The 21,956-nt window shown below is 41.7% G+C and overlaps 1 pseudogene; it reads left to right on the top strand.

Moving 5' to 3' along the window:
- Nucleotides 1-12,366, top strand: part of LOC117442777 (uncharacterized) — a 102,600-nt pseudogene extending 90,234 nt beyond the window's left edge.
- The last annotated feature ends 9,590 nt before the right edge of the window (nt 12,367-21,956 follow it).

The following is a 21,956-nucleotide window of genomic DNA, read 5'->3' as shown; positions in this document are numbered from 1 at the left end:
GTTATCCTGCTCACCGTCATCCTGTAAGGGCTGTAAATAAAAGCTAAACAGGATGTTGCACACATGCCTCCATTAGTAGCCTCTTCTACCTGCAGGCGGCACTCTGCACGTCTTTGTTACACTCATTATATCACATGCGTGAAATAAAACATTGAACACTCACAGCTGTAAGATGCTACTGCTTTTAGGCTCGAAACCCCCTTAAGTTAAGGGGGACACAAAGCAGCTTTATCTGATTTAGAAAATACTTAAAATACAGACGCTGCTTTTTAAGATCTGCTGATTAGTAATTTTCATGTTAAATTAAAACATTTCCAGTTAGTTTTAGGCAAAGAATTAAGACACAAGTAGTTGCTGAAAGATTAAGATATTTCTATAAAAACAAGAAGGTAATTGTCCAATAAACACGATAATTATTAGTCGAATAAGTGTCCAATTAAATCGAAATCAAATGAAATCAATACTGTATATTTGACTCCATATTCCTCGTACCTGATTATAAATAAGGACGAACATTTGATGCTAAATTCTGACACACATCACTTTATAAAGACACTTCACGAATTGAGATCGTCTGATCTTTGAAGCCCTTCGTGTGAAATGTCAGAGTGTGTGTGGGTGGACTGCTTTAATAAAAACAGTTTTAATCATTAGATTAATGTTCCAGTAATGGGACCTGTACCCTCTAAACATAATCAGTATGCTTAACAGTTTATTGAATCAACATTTTCATCACGGGCCACTTCAGCATTATGGTTGCACTCAAAGGGCCGGTTGTAACTATATAATATACATAAAACATTATATTACATGATTGCCTCTGCGTTGGATTATTATCAGATAGGATATTAACTTCATAAATAACTACGTCTGAAAGCAGAAGTCCACGGCAAATAATTGCAAGTCTCTTCAGTGCGCATGTCACAAAACGAGATGCATTGTGGGGCATGTAGTTTATGGGCAACCTGCTTCTGTAAAGTGGCATGTGACCATATATTCTTTGCAAGCTCTTGCGGGGCCACATGAAATGAAGTGTATGCCTTGAGTTGACACCCCTGATCAACAGAGATACAGCATTGTGTATTTACAGCATTACAAATGAATGTATTTAATCACACTACGAGGTGCACCTTTTTATTATTACGTGTTGATAGAGATTAAAACCTAAAAAGCCGAGTCCCGGTTTGACATCCTGAGTATCAGCTGATGAAGTTCGGGTAGAAATGTTTGCATGTGGCGCCACCTACTGGTCACTTTGCAGCATTGCCTTATTAAACCCTTGAAGAAATGAAATGATACATCTTTATCTGTTGCTTTAGTTTAATGAGCAACACTCTCTCAGGACTCCTGAAAGAAAAAGAGTCTTCCATCTTAACTCATCGTGACATCTCTATATTACATTTGAAGGATCCCATATGTCTTCCAACCAGCTGTTGTTTTAACTCGTTCTTATTTTTATTTATTAAAGTGCTTGCGCGGAAAATAGTGCCAGACAGTGGCGTGCACAGACATTTCATGGGGCAGGTGCTCGAGAAAAAAAAAGGGCACCTTCTGAGTCGTCGTGGCGATCGCGCCAAATTACTTTCAAAAGGGCACATTGCTGTCCAGAGGGCAACACGGGCAGGTGCTCAAGCACTACCTAGTGTCTATGTGCACGTCTCTGGCAGACCTGGGATGCAAAAGACTATTTGCGTTGTCCTTTAATCTGTCTGTTCCCTTGTAGATTAATAATACGTCTCGATGGGTTTATAATGTCAGAAAGGAGGGGAAATGGAAATCAGTGTTTTCCCGGATTTGCCATAAACCAGGCATATCAAACCACCTCCTTATATGTTGCATGTAGAAATAATAATTTGCTTACAAATAAATGTAACAATGTACAAATATATATTTACCTCTGCCCTTCACATCTCGCAGCTGAGGAGAGAATGTCAGAATGTAATTCCTTTATGCAAAAGGAAAGTTTCTGCAATTGAAATATGGAAACAATGCAATATTTCAAATAAAGAAATATGCAAAAAGCTTTAGGCAAGGCAAGTTTATTTACACCTTTCAACACAAGGCAATTCAAAGTGCTTTACACAAATGAAAGACATTAGGAAACATGTTATAAAATGGCATTTCAAAACACAAATTTGAAAGCAAAGATGCTTGAGTTAAAGTGTGAGATACACACATCCGAAATGTTTATGTCTGACTCTCAATCGTTGATAACTTTTTAGCAGAAATAGTTTTCATATATATTTTTATATATCTTTGTTTTTGTATTCGGGATTGTGGGAAACTTCGATCTCTCTGTCTGTGCACACAAACTGAAAGATTGACAATAAAGTTGACTTTGACTAACCTCCCCTCTCTCTCCCCCCCCCCCCCCCCCCCGCAGGCCTCCAGCAGACGACTCAGGGATGCGTAACGCGGCGACCCCCATGGCCTCGCCCCCCCCCAGCAGCCTCCCCTCCCAGATGCTCCCCTGCAGCCCCCCTGACTCCGCCTCCTCCCTCACGCCCTGCTCCTCCCTGCCTCCCTCCGTCTCGCCCTCCCTCACCGACGTCTTCGGCCTCCCCACCCCCCCATGGGCAGCGGCGGAGGCTACAGTCTCAGCTCCTCGTGTGGAGGAAGTGTAAGTTCTCGCTCCCCGTCTCCTCTCACTCTCCTTCAGGCCGTGGCGGCGTCTGGGAAACCTTTCGCCTCCAAACCCATGGAGCTGTGGAGCAAACTGGACGTGGCCGACTGGCTGGAGAGTCTGAACCTGGGGGAGCACCGCGACGCCTTCCTGGACAACGAGATCGAGGGCGCACACCTGCTGTCGCTGCAGAAAGAAGACCTCATAGACCTGGGCGTCACCAGGGTGGGACACCGCATGAACATCGAGAGGGCCCTGAAGCTGCTGCAGGACAGATAAACCCAGAGGAGAGGGGGGGGCTGAGGAGGGGAGGAAACGGGGGTCAAACATCCCCGACTCTCCGTCTCCATCTCAAGAAGCTTGGTCCGAGCTGATGCTGCCTCCTGCTGTCTTTGTCCCCTCTCGTCCTCCCTCGTCTCAGTGCTCTTCTTGAAGGGGGGACAGAAGGGAAACGCTGCTATGTCACATCAAGGAAGGATTGACCAGAAACTCTGGAATAGTGTCTCAAACGCTGGGGAATACCCGTCTGGAAGTTATTTCACACACAGACTCGTGCTGACACCGGCTTTGGAATACTGAACACTTTTTCCATTCACCCGCAGTGGGTGCATGAAACCAGCTGAGCTGGTCGTTGCTCCTTTTCTATCTTTGCTAGAGTTTGTTCAGAGATAATATTTCTTCACTAGAGTCCAACCGGAGTTATATTTCTGGGTGCATCTAAGGTTGTAGAGAACAATTTGAGATAGACTCCATGTTTTCCTTTTGCTTTTCACTTGTTTGTGTCAAAATAAGAACTTTAGCTGACGTGTTTGAATAAATAGTACATTTCCACGCACACACACACAACACACACACACACACACACACACACACACACACACACACACTTTATGCACAACGCCACACACTGACAAACGAGAATACACACTGTCTTCACACCCTAAGCATGTACACACACCATTACTGCGATGGCCTTCTTCTCCCGAGAGAGAGCAACGCGTGGAGAGAGGCGATAACCCAGCGTACAAGAAAAACCGAGCGAAGGACACGAGGAACAACACGGACAGACAAACGTTGTACCAGAATAATTCTCACCTTGAAATGGTTTGTCTGTCTGCAAAGGGCGTCCCTGTCCCTCTTTACCTTATAGTTGTGTGTGTGTGTGTGTGTGTGTGTGTATGAGTGTGTATGAGTGTGTGTGTGTGTGAGTGTGTGTGAGTGTGTCACTGGTTGACCCAAAATATCCTGAAGGCCAGTTTAGCTTTTTTTCCACAGATCCGCTATATATAGGCCACAGTATAGAGAAACTAGAGCTGTTCTTTACTTTTTTACTTTACTTTCTTCTCCATTGTCGAATCTCCTTCCACGTCACCATTAGCAGGTCGACATCCTGTGGCCCGCGGTAACGCTAACGTATCAAACACCTGTGTGTACGTGGTCGAAGATGAGTTTTTTAAAGAGAGCATTTAAAGAAACAGTGAGACGTGAGATACGCTTATTCGCTTTCTTGCCACGAGTTTAATGAGAAGACTGACCCCATGGTCGCGTCTGCACACAATATGAAGCTGGAGACAATTAGCTTAGCATAAATACTAAAATCAGATTGACTGATTGCATCCACACAACGTTTTGATTGGCCCGTGCAGCTCAAAAGCACCTACCTTTCACTTCCTTTCATAATGCACCAATGTCGGGAGAAACCTCAGGGAGAGCAGCAGAGGAGGGATCCCTCTCCCAGGACGGACAGACGTGCAATAGATGCCGTGTGTCGTTGAACAAAACGATAAATTATCTTCAGCTCGTGTTAAGGACTCCTTCTTGCCGCCCTATATACGGACCATGCTTTTTTTTATGCAGCTTTATGTGACGTCCAGCAGACCAGGCGAACATTACTCTCACTGTGAGTGCCTCTGTGCAGCATGCGCCTGCAGTGTGTGTTTAACCAGGTGGACCGTACTGTAGTACATCTACTCGGGTCCATGAGACACCCCTCTGTAGCAAAGGATTGTGAGATCGGTGGTTCGTTATCCTTGGGCGAGATACATAACTCCAAGTTGCTCTGGATGGCCATCGGTGTGTGAATGTGCGTTCCTCTGAACCCGTGGCAGCTTGTTTGAATGTGTGGGACGAGTCGAGGGAATGCTGACTTGTAAATGTTTCATATATTTTGATATGTAAAAGCGCTTTATAGATGCAGTTACTATTCACCATGTGTCATAATGGGGATGGTCATTATATTCTGAAACGTATCATTGTAATAGGCGTCAAAGCAAAATACAATGTTTTTACAGTTTATGATGAGACTTGACACAAAATGATCTCAAATTAATCTTTATTTCCTCAGCTTTCAGATGATGTATAAAACCTATACGTGGCATATATTATTGATCTGCTATTTCCTCCTTAAGATCCTTTTCCTCATTAAAAGAATATGTTAATTAGGTGTTAATTTAATTACTTTATCTCTATTTCAAGGCACTTTTACTGTACTCAAGTATTTTCATCTCCTTCTACTATACTTTTACTAAACATGTATCTGTTTACTTTAAGGATTCAGGTCAATAATATGGGGCGAAGCCTGCGAGCTAGTCCAGGCAGTCAACTCGAGCACCAATGATACACTAACACAGGGGTGTCAAACTCAATTTCACCACGGGCCACATCAGCATTATGGTTGCACTTAAAGGGCCGGTTGTAACTTCAAGACTATATAAAAATGCATATATAAATATGTTATATATATATAAAATAATGTTATTGCCTCTGCATTGGATTATTATCAGACAGGGTAATAACTTCATAATTAACTACGTCTGAAAGCAGAAGTCTAGGGAAACTAATTGCAACTCTCTTCAGTGAGAACGTCACAAAATGATTTCAAAAGAAAAAAAGTGAAATCTTGAAATAAAAGTCTAATTCTGAGAAGTCAAATGAGAGATGCATTGTGGGACATGTAGTTTGTGTGCTTCTGTAAATCAGCCTGTAACCGTTCTTTGCAAGCTCTTGTGGGGCCGCATAAAATGAAGTCGCGGGCCTTGAGTTTGACACCCCTGCACTAACACGTGACGCACCTCGTCCCTCTGACAACCAACCAATCACAGTCTCCTAAACATGCCGCTCTATTGAAGCTGCCAGGTCTTCCTGCCTCTGCCTCGCTGTGCCGCTGCCACTGCCTGCTGCTGTGCCCCCCCCCCCCCAGCTCCACCTGTAGGCTCGGGGATAGTTATCTAATCATCACTCAATGTTCTTTGTAAATCTGTGGAGTGATGAGGCCCGAGCCTAGACGCCACACTCAACTATAAGCTGCTTCTAATAAACATATTAAGAAACACGTCTGACGGAAATGAATATAATCAACACGCCCAATAGATAAAGCGTAGTGATACCTTGGTGAAATCAGACATTGGCGATGTTTCTTAGTCCTCCCACTGTTTGTGATGAAATAAAATATGACTGGACACACAGATGTATAGCGTCCTCTTCTGTTATCGGGGACTCTGGGAGTCTGCTGGAAATGTTAATAAGGTCAGGAAGCTAAACGAGGCTCTGCGCTAATTAGACTAATAAGCAATTACATACTGTTCATATCAATTTCCCTCCTGGAACAAGACGTGTATAATCGATGAAGGAACACCAGGATACTAATTAGAGAGGTGACAAGTCTCACGTTTCATATGTTTCTGCTGTTTGACCTGTGTTTAAAGAGGTCTTTTTCTGCTTGTTGGGGTTTTCTCTTCCCTGCAGTGTGTTATATAAGTTTTAGTGCAAAGGCTGCAATCCCTGTGTCCCTCCAGAGCAGGGAGGTCAGACTCAATGTAATCATCAGCATTAGGGCTGCACTCAAAGGGCCGGTTGTAACTTTAAGACTATATCAAAAACATTTATAAATAATATAATTATGTATTATATTAAATTATTACCTCTGCATTGGATTATTATCAGATAGGGTAATAACTTCATAATTAACTACGTCTGAAAGCGGAAGTCTCTTCAGTGAGAATGTCACAAAATGATTTAAAAAGAAAAGTCAAGTTCTGGGAAAAAAGTCAAAAACGAAAAAAGGACATTTAAAGAAAAAAAGTCTAATTTGAGATGCATTGTGGGACATGTAGTTTGCAACGTGCTTCTGTAAATCATCATGTACTGTATAAATTGTTTGCAAGCTCTTGTGGGGCCACAGAAAATAAAGTCACGGGCCGGATTTGGCCCCGGGCCTTGTGTTTGACCTCCCTGCTCCAGAGGGAGTTCTCTCGCGTCCATTTGACTTTTTACTTCCATAACTTAGTGACAACACATTGTACGTGATAGGCTAAGGGGCGGGACATCTCTAAGCTGTTGACCAATCACAACAGAGCCGGCCAGCTAACCATCAATCAGAGCAGACTGGGCTCTGGTTTCAGACAGAGGGTGAAAAGAGGTGCTGCAGCACAGGCAGTATGAGAAGAATAAAGAGCTTTCTGTGGATTTGCTCTGTTTTATGTCGTAAAAAAAAAGTGCATTACTTTGAACATTTAAGACATCATTTCACTTTGGGAAGATCGGACGGGCATTTTTCTTTATGTTATGAAATGTTATAGAGCAATAGATTAACACGTTGCAGTCCTGATTATCTGTCTCGGAGCATGTATAGATACATGAACCTGCTAACAGGATTAAAAACTCAAAAGAGATTTCTTCCAAATGAAAGTTGTCTTTTGGTGAAAGCAGAAGGCGGACAGATGGTTCTCCGTCCCTAAATATATGTTGTTTCCATGCATTTGTGTGTGTGTGTGTGGGTGTGTGTGGTGTGTGTGTGTGTGTGTGGTGTGTGGTGTGTGGTGTGTGTGTGGTGTGTGTGTGTGTGTGTGTGGTGTGTGTGTGTGTGGGTGTGTGTGTGTGTGTGTGTGTGTGTGTGTGGTGTCACTAAATGTCTAACGTCCTTTGTCTCCATCTCATCCATCCACCCTGACTTCCTGGAGTAGCTGGTGTTGAGAAGTAAGTTTGGCGATGTAACAATGGCCCCGTTCCATTTCTGGCAGAGCGACCCCCTTTTGTCCCCTTCACTTCCCCTCAGGCTGCTCCATATGCTACAAGTGGTGGTGAGGGGAGATATCTAGGCTACATGTAGCATCCTATTAAAGAGTGTGTGAGGTCAGATTAAAGGGGTGTGTGTTGACAAGGAAATCCTCGGGGAAGGAAGGTGTGATTATTCTGAATGGATTGCTGTGTGTGTGTGTGTGTGTGTGTGTGTGTGTGTGTGTGGGTGTGTGTGTGTGTGTGTGTGTGTGTGTGTTGTGTGTGTGTGTGTGTGTGTGTGTGTGTGTGTGTGTGTGTGTGTGTGTGTGTGTGTGTGTGTGTGTGTGGGTGTGTGTGTGTGTGTGTGTGTGTGGGGGGGGGGGGGGGGGGGGGGTGTGAGAGAGATAACAAAGAAATGTGGGTTTTGTGTTTTCAAAATACAAACAATTCATATCCATCAAATGATAAAAAATCCTACAGATTAATTCAACATAAAATGTCAAAAAAATCTAAAACGAAGTCCGAGATAAGGCTTGAATTGGTATAAAATGCCTTAAATCATCTTTAAAAACACCCAAAATGTTTAAGACATGTGGAAGCATCGTGGAATCCCAACAGCACAAAGGGTTTGTAAAAGTGGTTTTAAATGTCGCTAAAATCTAATTTACCTTAACGCTTGAATGTCAATAATCCCGGTATGAGACTAAAACTAAAAATCTGTCTCAACTCTTTTGTGACTTCCTGTCCGATCTGTCTGGTTCCTAATGAAGCTGTACATTTTGGAATCAGATCACAAATAGTCTTAAGGTTACACAAGGGGGACTACTTTCAGCGGCGGATTAGTCCAACTTTTTGAAACATGTTGTATATCAGTCAATTCATCTCCAATAGTAGTTTTTCTGTCTTGGGATCTTGTTTAAACGAAAACAAGAGGCTGTTATATCATCATGTCTTAACAGCTTAGTTTGTCGTTGATTTGTGTTTTTCTCAAGAAAAAGAAAGAAAACAAAAACCAGATTAACATCAGATAAACAAACTGAGAACAGAACGTTATCTTTCCTTCTGCTGACCCGTTAATCATCCTCTCAGAGTTATCCTGTGACAGACTGTCCGCACTCGACTGCAGAATTACTCAGTGCTTCTTCTTGAGAAGGGCGAATAAATGCTGTTGTCGCTATCACCAGAATACATTTGATAAAATAAACAGATGGAATCATTCTCTCGCACAAATAAGTGAAATTAGCATTAAAGGGGAGCTATCATGCAAAATGCACTTTGTGATGTCTTTTATACATCAAAAATAAAACCCTCTCTCTTTTCCTCCGTACCCACATCTTTTAAAAACGGGGTACAACGAGCGGATACAGATTTGCGTCCGATATGACGTGAAATCGGCGACGCACCCACAGAAAGTTGCTATCAGAAACAATGCCTGACGTGTTTTGGACGTAATCTCGTCTTTGTTTACGTTAGCACGCCTCGCTAACACTCAGAGCTAACCTATACTGGAGAGCACGTGTTTAAAAAGCAGGAAATAAAAAAAGGAACTCACCTTGTGTATACCATACTGTTTCAGAAATAATCCTTGATGTGGTTTAGAACAGGATGGCGTTTTATCACAGCAGAATTTAACTTTATCTCCGGTAGAATTCTGATCAGGCATTAGCTCCGCCTTCTTTTTTTTTTTTTTTTAAATTAAGGACCCTAAATCAAGCGTTTCTCTAACAGGGCTGGAATAGAGGGGTTTGAGGGATTTCTAAAATGCATGATTTGTTTGTATTTTGATCAAAACACATCATAGACATGTTTCCTTCTCATGTGTTAGTATGCAAAATAAATGTTATCCTGCTCACCGTCATCCTGTAAGGGCTGTAAATAAAAGCTAAACAGGATGTTGCACACATGCCTCCATTAGTAGCCTCTTCTACCTGCAGGCGGCACTCTGCACGTCTTTGTTACACTCATTATATCACATGCGTGAAATAAAACATTGAACACTCACAGCTGTAAGATGCTACTGCTTTTAGGCTCGAAACCCCCTTAAGTTAAGGGGGACACAAAGCAGCTTTATCTGATTTAGAAAATACTTAAAATACAGACGCTGCTTTTTAAGATCTGCTGATTAGTAATTTTCATGTTAAATTAAAACATTTCCAGTTAGTTTTAGGCAAAGAATTAAGACACAAGTAGTTGCTGAAAGATTAAGATATTTCTATAAAAACAAGAAGGTAATTGTCCAATAAACACGATAATTATTAGTCGAATAAGTGTCCAATTAAATCGAAATCAAATGAAATCAATACTGTATATTTGACTCCATATTCCTCGTACCTGATTATAAATAAGGACGAACATTTGATGCTAAATTCTGACACACATCACTTTATAAAGACACTTCACGAATTGAGATCGTCTGATCTTTGAAGCCCTTCGTGTGAAATGTCAGAGTGTGTGTGGGTGGACTGCTTTAATAAAACAGTTTTAATCATTAGATTAATGTTCCAGTAATGGGACCTGTACCCTCTAAACATAATCAGTATGCTTAACAGTTTATTGAATCAACATTTTCATCACGGGCCACTTCAGCATTATGGTTGCACTCAAAGGGCCGGTTGTAACTATATAATATACATAAAACATTATATTACATGATTGCCTCTGCGTTGGATTATTATCAGATAGGATATTAACTTCATAAATAACTACGTCTGAAAGCAGAAGTCCACGGCAAATAATTGCAAGTCTCTTCAGTGCGCATGTCACAAAACGAGATGCATTGTGGGGCATGTAGTTTATGGGCAACCTGCTTCTGTAAAGTGGCATGTGACCATATATTCTTTGCAAGCTCTTGCGGGGCCACATGAAATGAAGTGTATGCCTTGAGTTGACACCCCTGATCAACAGAGATACAGCATTGTGTATTTACAGCATTACAAATGAATGTATTTAATCACACTACGAGGTGCACCTTTTTATTATTACGTGTTGATAGAGATTAAAACCTAAAAAGCCGAGTCCCGGTTTGACATCCTGAGTATCAGCTGATGAAGTTCGGTAGAAATGTTTGCATGTGGCGCCACCTACTGGTCACTTTGCAGCATTGCCTTATTAAACCCTTGAAGAAATGAAATGATACATCTTTATCTGTTGCTTTAGTTTAATGAGCAACACTCTCTCAGGACTCCTGAAAGAAAAGAGTCTTCCATCTTAACTCATCGTGACATCTCTATATTACATTTGAAGGATCCCATATGTCTTCCAACCAGCTGTTGTTTTAACTCGTTCTTATTTTTATTTATTAAAGTGCTTGCGCGGAAAATAGTGCCAGACAGTGGCGTGCACAGACATTTCATGGGGCAGGTGCTCGAGAAAAAAAAAGGGCACCTTCTGAGTCGTCGTGGCGATCGCGCCAAATTACTTTCAAAAGGGCACATTGCTGTCCAGAGGGCAACACGGGCAGGTGCTCAAGCACTACCTAGTGTCTATGTGCACGTCTCTGGCAGACCTGGGATGCAAAAGACTATTTGCGTTGTCCTTTAATCTGTCTGTTCCCTTGTAGATTAATAATACGTCTCGATGGGTTTATAATGTCAGAAAGGAGGGGAAATGGAAATCAGTGTTTTCCCGGATTTGCCATAAACCAGGCATATCAAACCACCTCCTTATATGTTGCATGTAGAAATAATAATTTGCTTACAAATAAATGTAACAATGTACAAATATATTTACCTCTGCCCTTCACATCTCGCAGCTGAGGAGAGAATGTCAGAATGTAATTCCTTTATGCAAAAGGAAAGTTTCTGCAATTGAAATATGGAAACAATGCAATATTTCAAATAAAGAAATATGCAAAAAGCTTTAGGCAAGGCAAGTTTATTTACACCTTTCAACACAAGGCAATTCAAAGTGCTTTACCAAATGAAAGACATTAGGAACATGTTATAAAATGGCATTTCAAAACACAAATTTGAAAGCAAAGATGCTTGAGTTAAAGTGTGAGATACACACATCCGAAATGTTTATGTCTGACTCTCAATCGTTGATAACTTTTTAGCAGAAATAGTTTTCATATATATTTTTATATATCTTTGTTTTTGTATTCGGGATTGTGGGAAACTTCGATCTCTCTGTCTGTACACACAAACTGAAAGATTGACAATAAAGTTGACTTTGACTAACCTCCCCTCTCTCTCCTCCCCCCCCCCCCCCCCCCGCAGGCCTCCAGCAGACGACTCAGGGATGCGTAACGCGGCGACCCCCATGGCCTCGCCCCCCCCCAGCACCTCCCCTCCCAGATGCTCCCCTGCAGCCCCCCTGACTCCGCCTCCTCCCTCACGCCCTGCTCCTCCCTGCCTCCCTCCGTCTCGCCCTCCCTCACCGACGTCTTCGGCCTCCCCACCCCCCCCATGGGCAGCGGCGGAGGCTACAGTCTCAGCTCCTCGTGTGGAGGAAGTGTAAGTTCTCGCTCCCCGTCTCCTCTCACTCTCCTTCAGGCCGTGGCGGCGTCTGGGAAACCTTTCGCCTCCAAACCCATGGAGCTGTGGAGCAAACTGGACGTGGCCGACTGGCTGGAGAGTCTGAACCTGGGGGAGCACCGCGACGCCTTCCTGGACAACGAGATCGAGGGCGCACACCTGCTGTCGCTGCAGAAAGAAGACCTCATAGACCTGGGCGTCACCAGGGTGGGACACCGCATGAACATCGAGAGGGCCCTGAAGCTGCTGCAGGACAGATAAACCCAGAGGAGAGGGGGGGGCTGAGGAGGGGGAGGAAACGGGGTCAAACATCCCCGACTCTCCGTCTCCATCTCAAGAAGCTTGGTCCGAGCTGATGCTGCTCCTGCTGTCTTTGTCCCCTCTCGTCCTCCCTCGCTCAGTGCTCTTCTTGAAGGGGGACAGAAGGGAAACGCTGCTATGTCACATCAAGGAAGGATTGACCAGAAAACTCTGGAATAGTGTCTCAAACGCTGGGGAATACCCGTCTGGAAGTTATTTCACACAACAGACTCGTGCTGACACCGGCTTTGGAATACTGAACACTTTTTCCATTCACCCGCAGTGGGTGCCATGAAACCACTGAGCTGGTCGTTGCTCCTTTTCTATCTTTGCTTAGAGTTTGTTCAGAGATAATATTCTTCACTAGAGTCCAACCGGAGTTATATTTCTGGGTGCATCTAAGGTTTGTAGAGAACAATTTGAGATAGACTCCATGTTTTCCTTTTGCTTTTCACTGTTTGTGTCAAAATAAGAACTTTAGCTGACGTGTTGAATAAATAGTACATTCCACGCACACACACACAACACACACCACACACACACACACACACACACACACACACACCACTTTATGCACACGCCACCACTGACAAACGAGAATACACACTGTCTTCACACCCTAAGCATGTACACACACCATTACTGCGATGGCCTTCTTCTCCCGAGAGAGAGCAACGCGTGGAGAGAGGCGATAACCCAGCGTACAAGAAAAACCGAGCGAAGGACACGAGGAACAACACGGACAGACAAACGTTGTACCAGAATAATTCTCACCTTGAAATGGTTTGTCTGTCTGCAAAGGGCGTCCCTGTCCCTCTTTACCCTTATAGTTGTGTGTGTGTGTGTGTGTGTGTGTGTATGAGTGTGTATGAGTGTGTGTGTGTGTGAGTGTGTGTGAGTGTGTCACTGGTTGACCCAAAATATCCTGAAGGCCAGTTTAGCTTTTTTCCACAGATCCGCTATATATAGGCCACAGTATAGAGAAACTAGAGCTGTTCTTTACTTTTTTACTTTACTTTCTTCTCCATTGTCGAATCTCCTTCCACGTCACCATTAGCAGGTCGACATCCTGTGGCCCGCGGTAACGCTAACGTATCAAACACCTGTGTGTACGTGGTCGAAGATGAGGTTTTTTAAAGAGAGCATTTAAAGAAACAGTGAGACGTGAGATACGCTTATTCGCTTTCTTGCCACGAGTTTAATGAGAAGACTGACCCCATGGTCGCGTCTGCACACAATATGAAGCTGGAGACAATTAGCTTAGCATAAATACTAAAATCAGATTGACTGATTGCATCCACACAACGTTTTGATTGGCCCGTGCAGCTCAAAAGCACCTACCTTTCACTTCCTTTCATAATGCACCAATGTCTGTGTGTATAATAAATGATGCTAATAATGGCACTAATTGCTATTGCTTGCTACAAAGCTAAATAGCAGATTTGCATCTACATGCAATCAAGTCAACATTAAAATATATAATTTAAAAGTTACACTATCGACATCCCTATTTAGCTTTGCAAGTGCTAACTAGCACATGTTAGCATGAACTGAGTTGTTGAACCAGGTATATCTTTACATATTGAACCCATTTGTCTAAAGCAACATATCTTCTGAACATAAGACAGTAAAATGGCATTTTTCAGACGGACAACTGAGGATTAAATGAGCTTTGTCTCTACCTATTGCAAGAACGTCAACAAAGTTTGCCAACTCCCTAGCTAGCTATTTTTTGTAATGCTAAATCTGGCTGTTAGCTGTTAATATCTAATAGTTAGTTAAACATTATGTTAATATCACCAAATCTGCCCACTTGGGAGACAGGAAGTGAAACCACATTGTACAGTAACATTGGCTATGGTTGTTTAACATCTATCTCAAAGCACTACTCTGACTGGTACAGCTAAGCTAAGCTAATCGTCTCTTAGCTCCATTTCCACAAAAGATTGATCTCATCAAACTCTCAACAAAAAAATTAAAAAGCGTTTTCTTCTCTCCAACTTTTTAAGGCTGTCGCTCGATAGCATTTTATTGACTTTGAATCCAGTGTTAAACCCTTTTGGAGGCATTTTTAGCTTTCAACAATTTTAAATGACAATTTATAAGCAACCTAATTATTAATAACTCACAGGTTGACACTTTAAGAGCTAAAACTCCAGTTTTAACAGATAAATTACTTGTTTCCATGACTACCTGAACATTTTATATGTTGTTTATTAAAAAAAGAGCGATGAGATTAAGAACAGAATTGTTAGCATTAAGCTAACTCGAGCTAAACTTCAACTAGATCCCAAACAAGCATCCTAAACTGGGAAAAGTCAAAGGGAAATACTGTCTTAGATCTAAACTACCTTCGAAAGAGAGTTTTCTTATCGTGAAGAAGGAGATAAATGCAACACCGCGTTAACAAAGCTGTTGCAGACACTGGCGCCCTTACATCAACACGTTGTAAGACAACTTCAAACACATGGCGTGAAATCTCCCGACGCTTTAAGAGCAGACGGAGATTCTGCAGCTTCAGGGTTTTATGTCAAATTACGATTTAACGTAAATCCACATTTCCTCTGTGCAGAAAATAAGCAGAGAGCAACCTGACGGAGGCGGCAGATGTTCATCAGCGCGAGATTACAAAGGGATAGTTTTCTGATCCGCTGCAGATGAACTTCCGTCGCTGTAACTAAGCTTCTCCAAGTCCCTTATTCTTATCTGTCTCCCTGCAGTAGAGAAGGGATTTCAACTTTATTTTAAGGGTCCAATTTCAAACAAAAATCAAGCATTTATAAAGCTGGAAATGTGTGTGGTTGCTAGCAAATGGCTGGAGTAGAATACAGTATGTGTTGAATCGTGTATATAAGAGTGTTTAACAGGATAATAAAATGTCTATTTGATTATATGTATAGCTCTATTAAAAAAGGTTTAGAGTAAAACTAAAACATTCTATGAAGATTGATTTATAGTTGCCAGAGTTCACCTGGTCTCGCTTGCCCCCCATCCTAAAAAGGATGCCTTAAATACGCTCACAACCCCCCCCCCCCCCCCCCCTCACTGTACCTGCACCGCTGTCCAGTGTTTAGCTCCATAGAGAAAGGGAGCTTGTGTTTTCATCTCAAAGTAGATTCCTTCAGAGCCTCACGTGTGGTTCGATATGTGCTCGACAGAAACCCGACGTCTGAAAATAAATATATTGTTTTAGAAGTTCACCCTTATTTAGGTTTCATATCACACTTTCGAGGAGACAATGAGACATACACAAGCTCTGTGTTCTGTGAACATTAGCACGGGACAATGCTGCTATAATCCTGTTCCTGTTTGAACATGAAACTTATTTTAAGAGCAAACAGCGACGTGTCGACGGGGGTAGAAAAGCACAGTATTTTTAAAGATTTGTATAAGTTCTATGACATTTTATAGAGGTTATCTGAACAAAAACTGTTCAACACTGACGCGTGGATTGCCAAAAAAACTATATAGATAAAAATCGTGGATATTATTATTATGATGATTATTATTAGACTTATGGGTTGTGTAAGAAGCAATATTTATTCTGAATGAATCTCCTTGGTTGTGTTTTATTTTCCCATTTTAAAGTTACATATCATGATCAAGTGTCAGTGTTTTATGAATGAAGTGATGACGTAAGTAGATACTTAAAGGGGACATATCGTGCTCATTTTCACGTTTAGATTTGTAATCTGGGTTGCTACTAGAACATGTTTGATCAAAAACGACATGCTAGAAGTCTGAAAACAGCTGTATTCTCTCTCTGTTTGAAATACTACATATTAGCGCCTGTCGCTTTAAGAACAACTCCTAAAAGAAAGACTTGTTTTGATTGGCTCGCAAGAAATGGGTGGCGTCCAAAGGCGTTAAATTCTGAATGTGACATCCTGTAGTTTTCTGACCCGGCAGTGGTAACCATTGATATTATACTTTATTGAAATGTTGAAGTACTTATCTGCTACTTCATATAAACACTACTATTTCATTGGCACATATTGCACTTTTAATGCACTACTATTACACTGCAGGACTTGTGTTTATACATTACAGTAATACAACTTAAATTAAGTCAAAGTTGTCAGCATTAAGTCCACGATGCCCGGACGTACGTGCACAAGTATTAAAAAGTTAGTTGCTGCGTCCCCTTTGAGATATGTTGTGGACGATAAAGTGAATATTTATCCAGGTATCTTCGGACAAACATTTGCCTGACTTCTCTCACCTCCCCCTTGAATTTAGAGTGTGTGTTTTTTAAAAAAGAGCAAATATGTGTACATTATTTTTAAGATATACATGCAGGCCATCTTGTTAGGAAATTATATGAAATGTATATATATGTATACATACATAAATCCACCAAAAACACTAGTGGTGGCTGAGTAGATGTAGTAACAAACAATCTTTAAAAAGCTTCACCACTCCCCCCCCCCCTCAAAACACTGATCCCACCCTCATCGTCGTCCAACATCTGGGGTTTTATTCTTTCTTAACTTCCTCATGAATAGATTTTATTCTTTGATTAAGTCTTCATAGAGGCTAAGATTTCTTTGGTAATTTGTGCAGAGACTTGTGTTCATATTTTCTATGTTGCTGTAATTTTGTGCTACTGAATCATCATAGAGTCAAACTAATTACTGATGATGAAGAAGAGAGTTTTCCTGTAACTGCACTCTTCCCCCCCCCCCCCCCCCCCCCCACTCAGATCCTCGAGACTTCTTGTATGGCAACCAAAATTCACTGTAAGAAATAAATATAATATTGCACTAGTGTTGTATCCCTCTGTCTTTCATGTCTCTCGTTTTATATTCATTTATTCAGCTAAACATAAAAAAAATATATTTATTTTTGCAAAAGAATATAGTCATACTATTACATTTAGTTTTTTTACAAAATACTGTATTATGATTTGAAAATGAAACATTTGCAATACTTTAGTACATTTTTTTTACCACTTTTCTTTCATTAACAACTTAATATTGTACGACTTTTTTGTACTTATTACTTCAAGCTATATGATTAATTTTTTTACGACATTCTATGATTTTATACGATCTACTATCCTATGACCTTTTTCTTTTTTTCAATATACTGGACAATGACTTTCTTTAAACTTTTTACGACATACTATACTATAACTTTCACACAATACTATGGCTTATTTTCAAAAGAATTAAAACATACTATACGATGAATTTGTTTGATTTTATTACACATACTATGATTTATTTCATTTCATTTCAAACCTTTATTTATACAGATAAATCCCATTGATCTCTTTTTCAAGGGAGACCTGCTCAAGTCGTTCCACATGAAACATAAAAACATAAACAGAACAACAAAAGGACGTCATAATTATCATCCACATAAACAGGTACCAATAGCTTCCGATTGAGTAGCATCCAACCGAGCTTTAAAAACATTTAGTGGCACCAGATTGCTCAGTTTCCATTAATGTGCAGACTATTCCAAGACAGAGGAGCTGCATCTAAAAGCTGTCTTCCCTAAGACAGTCCTAGCAGTTGGCGCATTTAATAAAACCACAGCATTCGATCTCAGGCAGCAGCCACTTACACTTCTCCGTGAGATCAGGGAGCAGATGGAAGATGGAAGTTTCCCTAGCATGGCTTTGTATATGAAAGTGTACCAGTGACTGAGCCTCCGTACAGTTAGTGAAGGCAGACCAGCCCTTGCATACAGGGTACAGTGATGGGTTAATGCAGCATCTAACTTGACCAGGCAATGGGCAGGTGCATTCATATACATCAGATCACCATAGTGATAGCACAGGTCAAAGGTCACAGAGCCTTTTCCTGGCCTCAAGCGAGAAGCAGGACTTGTTTCTGAAAAAGAAACCTAGCCTAACCCTCAGTTTTTTAAGCAGATTAATGACCTGAAGTTTAAAAGTAAGACAATCATCAAGCCAGATACCCAGGTATTTGTAACAGGCAACCACTTCAAGTTGTGTTCCTTGCGTAGTTACAATATCTAAAACAGGCTCTGGTGTCTTTTTAGCTTTAGAAAGGAGCATTATTGGTTTTCTCCACATTCAAAAGAAGCTTTAGTTCAGAGAGCTGAGTCTGAATCGTGTTAAAAACAGCCTGTAATTTAACACCAGCCTCTTGAATGGAGGGACCTGCACAGTACATCACGGTATCATCCGCATAAAAATGTAAAGTACCTTCATCCACATTTTCACCTAAACTGTTGATGTAGATGGAGAATAAAAGAGGACCTAAAACAGAACCTTGTGGTACACCATTAGAAATGTTTAACCACTCAGAAGACAGCCCATCAAAGTGAACACATTGGGACCTTTCAGAGAGGTAGTTCACAAACCACTGCATGGCTGGACATGCCTATACTGGCTAGCCTCTGCTTTAAAATGTGATGATCGACGGTGTCAAACGCTTTGGAAGCTCAGCGCAAGTTCAACCAGGAAGACGTCTTTTTCTCATTCATTTACTCATTTCAGGCGACTCGACGCAACCCTCCTCCCCCCCTTTTCACCTCCTGTCCCTCTGAATCCAGGGTCAAGCTAAGCCCCTCCCCCTTCAGGCCGACCCCAACTATCCATTCAGCCCCCAGGAAGTGCGCCGGACTCAGATGAAAATATCACCACCACCAGCGTCTAGACCCCGGGGGGTTTCATCGGATCGGTTCTCCCCTCCCGAATGATACTCCTGCACAACGGGGCCTAATCGCCAAAACTCCATGACATCCATTCGTGCATTCCTGGCAATAAATATGTATTCTTTCATCAAACCGTCTCTCCAGATTGAAGTAACGTCATCTATGCTAGGACTTTTTTCACCTTTTAACCATCCTGTTGTCTTCGGGTCAAATCTGACCGATCTACTACTTTCAATCATAACTTTATTGTTTTTCATTCGATTGCAATCAAGGCTTTATGATATCCTTCACAGTAGACATTTGAAACATATAAAATTGCTGATCACCACTTTCATTGCATTTTGGATGATTTAGTCAACTTGTGTTCCCGGTCAAACATGACCGCATAAAGAAAAGGAATTAGTAACCATCCGGATCAGATAAAACCATGGATAAAACACACACATACACTAGATGTGCCCACCCCCCCCCCCCCCATGTGAATCACACCTTGCAAACAAACAGAACAATGTGATACATTTCCCGCTCTTAATGTGCCCATCCCCCCACATGGATCACACCTGGCACACGCAACACATGTTCAGCAGTGGCGTAGCCAGGAATTATTGTGTGGGTGGGGCCTGGAGAATGTAGGTGGGCCAGAGGGAGACATATTAAGCGTGGGGTCTGAGCTGAAACTTCATTAATGATTTTAATGATTTTTTTAATGCACTAATAGAACATAAGCATAAATTAGCAGTGAAAACTAAAAACATAGGCACGGCAGCCTCAGAATGTGTGTAAAACTGACATCCACATAGGGATGGGTATCGTTAAGGCTTTAACGTACTACTACTGTATCGATAGCGCTTATGCTTATGCTCCAGGGTTCAGTACCAACCACATCATAAAGTACGCGGACGATACAACAGTGGTGGGACTCATCAGGGACAACAACGAACAGGCCTACAGGGAGGAGGTGAAACCATCTGACAGACTGGTGTAACGCCAACAACCTGATCCTGAATGTCGATAAAACAAAGAGATTATTGTCGACTTCAGGAACAAAAAGCACCGTCACCCACCACTCCACATCAACGGCACAGCAGTGAAGACTACAGCCAGCACCAAGTTCCTGGGGCTGCATATCACAAGCAGTCTGACCTGGTCCACTCACACTACATCACTATTTAAGGAAGGCACAGCAGCGCCTACACTTCCTGCGCCGGTGAGGAAGAGCACAGCTCCCCCTCCCATCCTCACCACGTTCTACAGAGGAACCACAGAGAGCGTGCTGACCAGCGGCATCTCCATCTGTCGAGAGACTGCAATGCCAAAGACTGGAAGTCTCTGCAGAGAGTGGTCAGGACAGCAGAGAAGATCATCGGAGTTTCTCTCCCTCCCATCAGAGACACCGAAACGCTCCTGACAAAAGCCCAGAACATTTTTAAAGACCCCACTCATCCTCACCATGCTCTGTTCTCCCTGCTGCCTCCGGCAAGAGGTTCCGCAGCATTAAGAGCAAAACAGCCAGATTCTGCAATAGCTTTTCCCCAAGCCATCAGACTGCTGAACAGCAAGTAGACAGTAACATAAAGATTACATTACGCTGTGTAAAGCACAGCACATTTGTTATATAGTATGTCTATTTTATTTATATGTATAGTAAGTCTTTATATTTAAACGCACACTTTATCTATAATTTTATCAGCACCACGTCACTATTATTTATTTATATGTACAATTTTAGCAAGTTTTTATATTGTCCTGTTCCTGTAAGCCAGTACAACGACATTTCGTTTTAATAGTACACTCTGTGTCTTGTTGAAATGACAATAAAGTATGTCTATGTCTTTATCGGTCCAGTCCTTTAACGGTACTTTTATCGGTTCTTTTGGAGAAAAAAAAGGTAAACTAACTAAACAAATTGTGAACAAAATCAACATTGCTTTTTATTTAAATTAAATACACAATATTTCACATCAAAAAGAAACAACAATGTTTTAACAAATCATATTAAATAATGTGATGACAGAATTGTAAACAGAATAGCTGAAACTTTAACAAAATAAATAACTCAGTTTCCTCTAATCATTAACCCATGTTTGTATAACTGAGTTAACTCCGTGGTGTTTGCTGCTAGCATACATAACACCTGACGTGGAACCGTTCCTCTGGACGGGGCTACAGAGCTGCTAGAAAGACAGTGGAACCCGGTGCATTCCTCCGTCTGGATGTTGGAGGCGCTTTGGATAAATGTTTAGACAAATTGATCGTGTTACCGCCCTCACATGCTAAACTCTTATTCCACTTTTGGTAACGAGTATTGTCCACATAGACACGGCTATAGTTTAACCACACCTCGGAGTGCGTTCTCTCCGCCATCTCCTCCGTGTGTGTGTGTGTTGCTGCATGTTGCAGCTGCGTGTGTGTAAACTGCCCCGGGGGAGAGAGATCTCTTGTCTGGATTGGAAAGATCTAAAATACTAAAAATACGCATGTTGCTGTCTTTTTGCATGTTAGAAACGGAGTTGGTGACACTTAAACTGCAATGTAATGTTTGTGTAGCAATAATACATACGACATATATCGGGGGCCACAGGTTGTTTATCCTTGACAGTCGCACAGTGGGCACACACTGAGTGTTTTCATATTCAGCAAATGTGTACACGCTAAACTGCAGACCTCAAGAAGAAATAATACTTTCATTCACTCACGGCAAAAGTTACTTTACTTACTATAAAAACTCACGGTAAAAAAATGCACTCCCTATTCCATTGTCATGAAGGTGGAATCTAACTATATCCAGAATAAGTTGTATGGATCCAGGCTAGAACATGTTTATTTCTGCTGTAAAGTTGGGCATTTTAACATGGGGGTCTATGGGAATTGCTCCTTTTTGCATCCATCCCCTGTCGGCTGCTAGATTGAACTGCAGTTGGTGGCACTTCCTT

Source organism: Pseudochaenichthys georgianus, chromosome 3 (assembly GCF_902827115.2).
Source record: "Pseudochaenichthys georgianus chromosome 3, fPseGeo1.2, whole genome shotgun sequence".
Taxonomy (NCBI): domain Eukaryota; kingdom Metazoa; phylum Chordata; class Actinopteri; order Perciformes; family Channichthyidae; genus Pseudochaenichthys; species Pseudochaenichthys georgianus.
Note: the sequence above shows the minus strand (reverse complement) of the source record. Positions and strands in the feature narration are given on the sequence as shown.